General features: G+C 41.0%; 1 long non-coding RNA gene across 2 annotated transcripts; it reads left to right on the top strand.

Moving 5' to 3' along the window:
• Positions 1-2,668: 2,668 nt before the first annotated feature.
• Positions 2,669-7,234, top strand: LOC135456439 (uncharacterized). 2 transcript variants are annotated; one of them, XR_010442548.1, is made up of 4 exons: positions 2,669-2,715; positions 2,831-3,523; positions 3,714-3,775; positions 6,822-7,234. It is a non-coding gene; the product is annotated as an uncharacterized LOC135456439 (long non-coding RNA). The 2 variants fall into 2 exon arrangements; XR_010442546.1 differs by having other exon boundaries at positions 2,681-3,523.
• The last annotated feature ends 4,600 nt before the right edge of the window (positions 7,235-11,834 follow it).

The following is an 11,834-nucleotide window of genomic DNA, read 5'->3' as shown; positions in this document are numbered from 1 at the left end:
CAATACTGTTGTTTAGAGTTTCAGCTCCTCACATACTTTGGTTACACTGCTTATGGCAGCAAAAATAACTCTCAAGCAACTGTATACAGAATTGACAAAGTTTTGCTTAAATCTACTTTAAAAAGTATTCAAATGAAATATTTAATGCTGAAATAGTAAACCTTATGAAATTAATAACTCTCTTTGACTTGGTTTTTGGTTTTTTTTTCAGAAAACATCAAATTACTTTATATCACTTTCTCAGGTTAAAATAAAATAGTGTATTATTACAGTATTTTAAAAAACAGAACGATTTCAATGAACATTCAGTGTGAAGATACTGTAAAAAGTTAAAATCTTTACACTTCTTTAAATTTAAAATAAAATCACTAGAGAATATTTAGAATAAATTGAAAATATATTTAGATTAAAAAGAGTACTGCCATGGATATGCTGGGCAGTGCTTTTTGAGACACTCCAGTGAGTTACAAGCTTATTCATTCCAACAGCAATAGCTAAAATGCAGAATATACACAGAAAACATATTCAAAGTTCATAACCACAAGCCTTGATGTTAAAAATCCTATCTCCTGCACTTAGACTCAGAGAACATATACACACCATAAAATTCACACTGCAGTTCAAATAACCCCTATTTTACATCATGTCAGAAGTGACAGACCAAGTTATTTATAGGCTTTTGATCATGTCTGTAAAAAAACCAAACAAACTCAAAAAAATTGCATCTGATTTACAGATAATCATGATCAAAGAGATTACATTTAAGTGAACAGCTATGATCACAGCAGGTCCCCATAATCACCTCGCTGTATAAAACACTGAAAAATAAACACTTTCCAGCTCACCAAAGGAAAGCATGGATATAATTTATTAAATCAACATATTACCTCTTAAAAATGTCTGCTAACACATAACTACAATATGCTGGTAACAAAAAACACATATATCTCTTCTTTATAGATGCACAGAAAGACCCACACTTGAATTTTTTAATAGGTACAACTATTTCAAGGGGAAAAAAACCTACGAAGAATCAGCAAGTGAACCTATATGGAATCAATAGACTACTACTGGGTTCACCTACAAAACACAACACTGCAGATGACTTTCAATAAATTTGATTTTCCACATCAGGGTTGCTTGGGGTTCCATGCACCCACATAAAAGCACAGCAGCATAAAAGAGAACAGCACTAGAGGCAAGACAGACTTAGTGTAGAAAAATAAAAAAAAATAAAATTCCATACTTGCACTAGGCAAGAATCTGTTCCTCAGTGCCCTGCAGAGCTGCCGTGACTGTGTCACCTCTCAGAAACACACAATGGTGGGTAAACCAAACTACAGGGCACAGACACTCAGGGCTTTATTTCAGTCCATATTCAAAGCATATAGGATCTAAAATACAGCCCTCAAAGAGGACGGATTTCAGCCTTTCTTCATTGTCTTAGATATACAGAGGAACAGGCAGAAGGCACATGCTGTGAGCCCAGAAACTGTGAAACAAGATGAAGATGGAAAACAAAATTCGTATGCCAATGAAAGAGCGAACACCTCTGTGAGCAACTTTCTGATAGCCAGAAATGCATGCAATGGAACAGATGTTAAAAAATGTAAGGAAGAGAATATAAAGCAATACAAGTGACCTGGTATAGCAAACTGGTATGTATTTGATTCCAGGGTTAAAAGTTAAATGAACAGACACATCCTGGCAAAAGGCCAGCTCCTAACAGAACACAAACCTCGTAAGATTTGAGTTCTGGTTTTGATTTCAGACCCATGAACTTTAAGTGGATTTGAAATCACGCGAAACACGCTCACCCACCGCTATCCATAACAGGAAAGACAGACAAACAAGCTCTTATTGGGGCACAGACCACCCCGTGGCTTCCCAAGCTGAAGCTGGCAGAGCAGAGCCCGTGCATCCCTCTTGGAGACAGCACAAAGGAGTGACCTGCAGCTGGCAGTGCCCCTCTGGGACTGCTCCAAAGCTCTCTTTTGTCTGGGCTCTGCTGCTGCTGTTGTTGCTGAGTTTACAAGGAAAAGTTTCTATTCGAGGAAGCAAAGAAGGGGGGACTGGGGAACCTCCTGCAGCATTTCAATGGCCTGGCTGGAGCTGTACCCATGCACAGCAGTGATGTTACAATGCTGAAAAAACAGGAGAAACCCCTCCAGAGATCAGCAGAAACTATTAGAGTTCTACCAGGTGTAACTGGGAAAGGGGAAAGGCACTTGAGGCACACTGGCACTTTTCTTTCACACCTGCAGAGAAGCTGCTGTGTCTGCTATCTCATTTGCTTTTTCCAGTCTCAGGCATACAGCACAATTATTTTTTTTTTAATTTTATTATATGCAAAATTTCATTTATGTTTGGAAGTCTAGAAGAGGCTTCAAAATGGAATGGTAAATGAAATAGACATGTACTAGCTCTGATTCTGACACTTGTGCAACAACTGCACCAGTTTTCCTGGAGATAATTTGCAGGGGGATGCAGTATGGGTAAATGAAGGTGGTATAGAAAGTAATCTTACCCCCTAAACAGTTGCAGCTGGGTTAATTACTAAAGATTAGGAGCAGGCCTGATGTTAACAGGCCACAGCTGTAGCCAATAAAAAGTGTTATAAAAGAGTGGATTGGTGGGAACTGGAATCAGTTGGCTGCTGTGAGGACAAGGAAGAGTCAGTGCTTGGAGGAGCTGCCTACAAGAAACACCAAGGAGGTTGAAACTAGCAATAAGGAACCCTTGCCGTGAACTGACAAGAGAACTGTTGCACTATGATGGCAACAATAATTCACCCTTCACCTGAAAGGGCATATCCTAATTCTGTCCTAAGGGAACGTGTTACCACCATGCTTGACTTGGAAATTACCCATGAAAAGGAGACAGGATGAAGATGCTGCTGCAGTTGGAACATGCTGCAGCCTGATGTTCTGTGTCCTCCATACCTGGTATTGGTCTCTGGAATACTTGGGAGGTTGAGGTTGGTTTTCAGGGAAGGATTCTTTCCCCACAAAGTGCTCAGGCACTGCCCAGGCTTCCCAGGGAATGGTCACGGCCCCAAGGCTGCCAGAGCTCCAGGAGTGCTTGGACACTGCTCTCAGGGATGCACAGGGTGGGATGGGATTGAGGGGTGTCTGTGTAGGGCCAGAGGTTGGACTGGATGATCCTGGTGGGTCCCTGAGGATTCTCTGAACACTGCACTCCTCTCTGGAAGGAGCAAAGCAACCATGCAGACTGGTTACTGCTGTCAGCAGAGAATACCAGAACTGTTAATGACAAAGAGGAGCAAGAAACTCATTCTTCAGCTTTTCTCCTTTCCAGCAAGTTCAGTCAGAGCAAATTCTTTGGCAAAAAAAAGGTAACAAAAAGATCCAAGAAATCAAACATAAATCTGGTAATCTGCCGAGAGGGGAAGAGAACTGGCAGGCTTTATGATTAAGCACACTTGGTGTTATCCAACAGATCCAAGAGCAACACACAGCAACTGGACTCTGGACAAGAAATCTATTCTACTGCCTGCTCTCAGGTGAAGTATATTGCTGATTTCAGAAATATCAGAATGCCTAACTCTGGATGCCTCAGGAATAAACAAGAATAAATTGCCATTCTGCTATGCTTGAGGCAGACCTAGGCAAAATTCTTCCATGAAAGCTGCTCCTCAGCAATGAACCAGGTTTTCAATAAAGCCTTTTTTCTTTTTTTCTTTTTGTGAAAAGTATCGGCTTTTGGATGCTTTCCTGAGATGCAATCCAGCTAGGAAACTGGGACCCTGGAGCAAGTAAGCTTATTTTTGTAATGAAAACCTGAAGTTTTCAGTTCTTCCTTTTAAAGATGTAATTCTCTTTAGTGGGAACCTTTTTCTGGTGAGACCTCTTTTTTATTTGAGCATTTCCATGCAGGGAATCCCTTTAAATTCCACAGCACTGGTAAATTTTAGATTTTAGAAGAGTGAAACACTCTTTTTTGCAATTTTAATTTTCCTTTAAGTAAAACTCCAAGGAAAATACTGATCACAGTCTATTCTGACCTTGATCAGAGCTGGGGATCCTTAGGACTTGTGGACCTGCAGCACTAGTCCCTGACCTTCCTGTTTGAATAGATCATATTAAAAATAAAGAATAAATGTTAATACAGCTTAATTGCTCCACTTTTAAAGTCAAGAAAATCTTAAATTAAGGCCTTCTAGCCTGAAAGGCTTCTTTGTGTAATTTTTTAAAGCCTACTTTTCACTATTTCATCAGGGAAAAAGCACTCCCAGACAGAAAACACAGTGCCAATGTATAATCAGGGCTACGTGTTTATGGAAAAAGTGATAAATCCCTGAAAAAAAAGGTCTCATAACTGAAGCCCTCCACAAACACTTTTGTAGAAAAATTAGTAAACTAACTTAGAACCAAGAAAATTGCTTTAGACTTGATTTAAAAAATCAGGGCCTAGGAGATCTGCATCCAAAAATTTCATTTTCTTTTAAACCTTTTACATAAGTACAGTAAGAGTTAATGCTAAGTATGACACAGGCCATGTTAAATTCAACAACAAAGTTTTTAAAGCAATGGTTACCTATTTTTCTATATTTTTAATGAAATAATATGTCCTTAAATGCAAGAGAGTCTGGATGATTACAAATATTTAGATTCATATTCTCCCTTAGAGAATACTTTCAAGGCACTGATCAAGAGATTCCTAGGATTAGGTTAAGAGCTATATTAATAATAAGCACTTTCTATCTGTTACTTATAATTTCTCTTTATACACAGAGAGTATACGGATTTTTCTTTTTCTCTCTCCCTTCCCCAAACTTACAAATCAGTCTGGTCACAGTAACAAGGGCAGAACAGCAACTGAACCTGTGCAATGTGCCTGATATTTGGATTAGAGCATTAATTCTGCTAGCTAGCTGCAGCAGAGCACTCTTTTAAAGATACTTTTCATATTGAGTCAATAGTTTTGTGCTATTATATATAGTCATAATGCCTTGGTTGGATTTCTTTTAAACCTGCAATGTTGTTCTGTGAGACAGCATTGATTAATTTCAAAAGAACCTGTACAATCTGCTTGGCTGTGCTACAGAAATCAGAACCTAGAGTGCCACTGAGTACCACAAATTCAGGGTGATATGCATTATGTATAATTAAAAATGGTTAACTGCACTGGCTCCACAGTCAGGAAACTTTTCCAAATGCCTTTTCTGTCCCATAAAACCCATCTGTGGGTTTCCAAATTTGCAGCTGAATACTAACAGGGATCCATGAGCAACTCACTTCTAGAGAAGGAAAAAGAATTAAGCATCTTTTTGAGTCCACATCTACTAATAAAGGTGAGGATTCCTTAAGGCATCACTTCTGCATCATAAAACATGTCTACAACTAAAACTGTGCAGAAACTGGAGAATTAGAAGATGTAGCAACTATAGAGAAAATAGAGAAGGTAGAACCTACATTTCATACCTCATAAAAGCATCAAATGTTGTAGAAAAAGCTACAAAGACCTAATATCTTCCCTTAGGTAAAAACCCCAACTTTTTCAGTCTTCTCAAACTCCAGCTTACATACACAATTAATCTTAGGGGCACAACAAGAGGAATTTAAATTTGAACAATACAGAAGTCAAAAGAGAAAGCAAAACATTCAGTTTTATAACTGATGGTCATTCCAGTTGGACAAAGAACCATATTCTTTTCCTCTCACTTATTTTAGGAGAAGTACAATACATTGCAAACATCAATCCTGGAGAAGCAAAAAATTAGGGCTGACATACAAATATTTCATAGGGAAAGAGTTGGATGCAGAGGAATGACCACCACACAGCTCAGAAGGCAAAGCCATTAAACCCAGCTTACAAGAATCATGTGTCTGGAATTAAAAGTATAGCATTTCAGCATGTTTTTTTACTAAAGAGAAAAAAAAAATCTCTTGAATATCCCTTAATTTTTCCAGACATTGAAAAAATATAGCATAGAAGATGTTGAGAAACATTGAGAAACACTACAGTGCACTGTTGGAATTGCAGTGTGTGCAGTTTCTGATGAAATCCTGTGCCATGTTTATTAGAGGCCACTCAAAGTGTCTCACATTTTCCTGCCTTTGTCCTTCACACTTTGCTATCACAGGGAAGGGGACAAACAAGTTTACATGTAGGCATTATTCCATGCAGCTGCAGTGCATGTTTTGATGCAGCATTTGGTGCCCAGCACGTGCTCCTGAAAGATGTTCTGGCCACCTCCAGGAACGTTTGTGTATCTATTTCATTAATTATTCTACCAACTTGTGGGTAGAGATTAGTTTAAAAAAATACAGTTCTAACTTTCCTTAATTGCCAGCAAAATAAGTAACAGTGCTATCTGCTACTTCAGCATCTTAAAGTTGTTTCAACACTTCTGAAAGGTTACAGGATCAGAGCAAAACCAGAGAAGCTGTATATTCCAGTATTCACAGTGTATTCCTAAGAAGCCAACACATCCTCAGCCTCCATATCTATTTCAACACTTCAACACTTGTGTAGCTCCAAAGCAAAAAAAGGCTCCTGGGAATGGAGGAGCTGTACCTGCTTTATCTCTCTTCATATGCTTCTCCCCAGTGTCACCAGAAGGGTACAGATAACTCCATTTGTGTCCAAGCCATGCAAGCAGAGGGCAGCCTTCGCTCTTGGCACAGCATTCAAATCTGATGTTTTTACAACCTCCATGAGCTGTCTCGCTTCTCCAAAGTGAAAAATGTGATATACATAAGACAACTGAGAGCTGGATTACAGCAGAACTTTATCAGTATAGCAATTGTTCATTGTCAGGTACGACATTCCCACTGAAAGGATTTTTTTAATTTAAGGGTACTATAGAAAATGAGAAGAGCCAAAACAGTGAAACTGGAGTCAACTTCCACTGAGAAGGATGGGACAAGGACTGGTGGAGCCATGATATGCAATGAAAACAACTACTTTAAACTCAGAAGAGTGACAATTCCAAAAAGTTTAAAAGAATTTTTCATCTATTAATCCTGAAACATAGAAACATCTTTTTCTAGTGTACTGTGTGGAAAGCAAACAGTATTTGTTGTTTGTATCTGCACACAGAGGGGCTGAGCAAATAATAATGTGACACCATGGCCACATTTAGGCTCCAGATTGCCAAAATGTGCAGCCAAGTCTTGCTTGCTGAACTAGCTCTTGAAAAGTGTCAATACATTCCTATCCACATTTAAATTCCACTTTCAGGACCATTTTGTTGTTGTACAAGATGATAAATGTTGCACAAGTGATAAATTTACACATGACAGGATTCAGGCTTAAATGTACATTAAAATACCATTCACTATCAAAGTATTGCAAACTAAGGACACTTATTTTGAGAGTCTTCACAATGGCAACACTCAGCAAACCATGTCTGTCTTTTAAAATGTCTTACTGAAAACCTTTAAGCTCACCAAGACAATTTTGATTCCAACAGGCTGGAGCAGCCACACAGAAGTTACGTTTGCAGAGTACAAGGGTGTAACTTCAGCAAAGTTACACCAAAGGAAACTAGAGCAAAATTGACAGTGCATGGAACCCCAAAGAGCTGTGGCCAAGAGCAAGCTGGACCATACCCTGTGTCACAAAGGTAAGCTCCATTGGGAGAACCTTCCTTTCCTCCACTCTTAAAACACCAGCAAATTATATAATGGAATAAAAGGAGAAGTAAGTATGTGAGCTGTTTGCATTTTGAAATTTAATTTATTAGTTAGAAGTTTCCCTCTTCCCTCGTCACTTTAAAGCACCTTGGACAAAAATTTAAGGTTTATTTTACTAGAAGGATTAGCAGACTAGAATTGATTGTTTGCAAAAAGAATCCTCCAGTCTTGCTCAGCTGCACACATCTTCTCCCTATCCTAGCAGAAATAACTTATGCTAGTAGTAATGCACTTCATCAAATTTGAGCCAAAGAAATGGACTTGTGAATCAGCTGTTTTATGAAAGACAAACTATTATTTGGTAAAATTACAGTAACAAGCCACAATGGAGGTTCTGACAATGCTGCTATCTAACAAGTGACTTTTTCTAAAAAAATAAGGACACAAACCAACCAGTGTTTCTCTTACCTGTTGTGCACCTCTCCGTGAACTAACAGGGAGATTCAAAGGGTGGGAGTCATAAACAGGTAGGGGGAAAACTTAATTAAAATATTAAGCTATTAAAAAGTAACAAGGAAAACAATAAAACCAAACAGCCCTGATTTACAGCTGGAAGCAGCTCATTTCCTCCAGGGGAGTCAGCCCCAGCTGTAACTCCCTGCTGCATGGATTTACCCTGGCTAGGGATAATCCCACTCCCTTCACTGTGGGAGCCCTCTGCTGCTCCTGGTCCAGGCACTGAGGGCTCACCCTGCAGCTGATCACTGCTGCTGATTCCTGTGCCCTTTCCCACCCAGCACACCAAGGAACTTGGCAGCAATTAAAGTAGTGCAGGACTAACTCTTTACTTAGCAAGTGCATACAAAGAGAAGAATGAGTGCTCACATTTGCAAGAAGTCTGAGAAACACTCACCTACCTTATCCACTACTTCATCAGCAAAGATCTGTGTTAATTCAGCCAATTCAATAGGCCTGACACCAGGGCCATGCTATTTTTCAAAGTTTGTAACAAAACTTTCCTACCTACACACAACAGAGACATAAAGTAAGTGAGGGCCAGAAATCACACAGATACTCAAACACTTGTTACAGAACACTCAGGTTTCAAACTGCTTTACTTTGTTCTACCCTGATCTCGTGAAAACATCATGTCTCTCTCCTCCAGCCATTGCTGTTTCCAAGTAAACATCCAAATCCCAAAGGTGGAATAAAGAGCCACACAGCAGGTTCATGGGACACTCCCGGAAGATCTCCCTAAGGCACACAGGTCACAGGATTAGAAAAATCATGAAGCATCTGAAAATGTGCTCTCCATCCATACTGATATCTTAGTTTATTGAAATGGAAAAAAGGTTCTGGCTGGCTGTGCCAAGTTTCCCATGCAGAGAGGGGCATTTTCAGATGTCTGGTTATGAAATGGGGAATCTTTCCCATTGGTAAATGATAATATCCTCACCTTAACAGAGTAAAATTACATGCAGCAGTAAGCTCCTTTTGAGGGAATTACACTCTAGGTCCTATTTTCATGCTATGAATTTATCAAGGTTTCACTTTATACAGAGGTAGATTCTTCCTCTCTGCTCATCAGAATATTAAGTAACATGAAGTTACTTATCTTCCTTAACACTCACATTAAAAAAATTTAAATGTGTATTTCTGATGCAGAATATGAAGTTAACTATACTCCCTGATTAGCCTATTATTTTATTCCACAGCTCTTCTGCAAGCAATTTTCTCCCAACTCCATCCTTGAAAAAAAAAACCAATTTTTTTCAGGGGATTGCTTAACCATGTAGCAGGCAACAGCATGCAGCATATCCTGTGTATTTGGATTTTGGTTTTTTTCTAGGAACAAGGAAACTGAGCATTAGTCTAATGATTTCCACTTCTTCTGTGAACTTTACATTACTTACACACTGGAAGCTGGAGCATTTAAAAGTAAGCATCAGCCATGATGACGAAAATTCTGAAAGTCCAGTCAAAAGAATAATGACCAGGCGAGTTTATTTTTAAAAACCATTAGTCCTTTTCAGGTCATTTAATTTTACAATGTTACCTATTCCTTTTGGAAAAGCAATAATATATTAATATTTTATATATATAAATATATATATATATATAATTTTATATATATATAATATTAATATATTATATAATGTGTTTTGAAATACAGATTTCAAAACAGGCAGCCCTGTTCTCCAAGCTGCCATGGGAGAGGCAAGCACTGCATGCAGGTCTCAGTCCCAAGCACCAGTGTCTACCTTCACTGACATGTACTTGACTTTTTAAGAGTCATTTTGTCATAAAATCCTCCATGGAGAACAAGGTTTCATTGCACTACCTCCCCACAAGCAGAGGGTCAGCATTCAGGCTGTCCTGTGCCAGTGTTTTGTTAAAGGAGAGCTGATGTGGGCTTTGCTGAGGCAGCTGTAGCAGGGCCAGTCAACTCAAATTAAAGGCTTTATAGACAGTAACATGCTTATATGTGACCAAGTCAGAGACAATGTACAAAGTAAAATTAACTGAGCTAGCAATGTTTGACCAAGAGATTCAGAAAACATGTGCAAAGCAGCCTCAGCTTACTTCTGAGTCACATTTAAGGCCTGTAAATATTTAGCACTACAGCAAAACCATTTTAAAGCTGTATGTACACAGCATATACATCACTACTACTACTGTGAATATGAACAGCACTTTACAAAGGAATCAAACATCCAGAAGTTTATGAAGTTTTACGAACTACTAAGTTGTCCTAATTTCACATCTCTTTCTCCATTACACATGAGTAAATAAAGAGTGGTCAAACAGAGAGGGATAGAAACCATAAAGGCCAATTCAGCAACAGGTGTCAGCAGGAGCTAGGGAGAGATCACTACTGAATATATTTTATTGTTGAACCTATTCTATTGAGAAGGAAGAACACATCAAAATCAGCCTTCAAAATGCAAGGTGAAATCCTAGTAAAGAAATTAAAGAAAAAAAAAAGAAGACTGAATGACTCAAAAAGTAATCACTCCTACACTGCTGGCAGCTACTTGAGAGAGTTACAAATGCATTCAGATTTATTAATTCAAAGGGCTGCCTGAAGAGGGAGAGATGATGAAAAAAGTGAAGTATCACTGACAATTAACTCATCTCCTTGTTCCCTCTCCTCCCTGCCCGGTTAAAACTCAGATTGAAGGTCCTACTTCTGATCACCTCACATAACCTTAACTTATTCACACAGCAGGCAACTGGTACACCCAGAAGGAAAGAATGAGTGCTGCCTATCAATCTTATCACTCCCTAATTTCACACTAAAGCATGACACACCTCTATCGCATCACCTGATTCAATCACACACAGCTAGCACCGGTGAAACCTTCCCCAGCCGCCGTCCCAGGCACCCGATGGCCATCCCGGGAGAGCGGGCACACAGGGACATCCCGCTCGCTGCCGGGTAAAACCCACCTGCTGCTTGGCTTTGCCGGCTCCTGGCTGAGGGGACATTTTGTGTTTGGGGTTCGGAGAGGGCTCCCCGAGATCCCTCCAGCCCCGCTCCGCCGGCATCTCCCGCTTCAGGCGGCTCCAGCCGGACAGGGCGGCCCTTACACGCCTCGGCGGCCGCCGGCACCCTCGCACGCTGCCGGGACCCCCGGTCCGCCCGTGGCCACCTCAGAGCACAGCGCTTCCCTCACGCCCGGCACGACCCCCGGGACCCCCTCACCGAATCCCAGCTCGGAGCGCCGGCCGTCCTGGGGAGCGCCGTGGGCTCCGCGCTCCCGGCCCGCGGCGGAGTGGCCCCGCCGGCCGCCCCTGCCCGGCCCCGCGCACCTGCGGAGGGAGGGCGCTTGTGCCCGGGCACGGCTGAGCCCGGCCCCGGCAGGGCGGCAGCGAGCCGGGGGGCACCAACCCCGGGGGGCGGCCGGGGTGAGCCGGGATCCCGCCCGAGAGAGGGAACAGCGCCGGGCAGAGCCGTCCCGAGCGGCGCTCTGCGCCCGCCGAGCCTCGGGCAGCGCGGCCCCCTCAGCGCGACCTCGCGGGAGCGAGAGGGGACGAGCGGAGTCACCGCCACACAGCACTCGTTCTTTTCCTTTTTCCTTTCCCTTTTCCTTTCCCTTTTCCTTTCCCTTCCCTTTTTTGGTTTACTTGTTTTGATCGCGTTTTTTGTTTTGCTTTGTATTTTGCACGGAAACCTCTTGAATGTATTTCCTATTAAAGCAATGGCACTCATTTAAAAAACGAACAGCGTAT

Source organism: Zonotrichia leucophrys, chromosome 1A (assembly GCF_028769735.1).
Source record: "Zonotrichia leucophrys gambelii isolate GWCS_2022_RI chromosome 1A, RI_Zleu_2.0, whole genome shotgun sequence".
Lineage (NCBI taxonomy): Eukaryota > Metazoa > Chordata > Aves > Passeriformes > Passerellidae > Zonotrichia > Zonotrichia leucophrys.
This window is presented reverse-complemented; position numbering and strand designations above follow the sequence as displayed.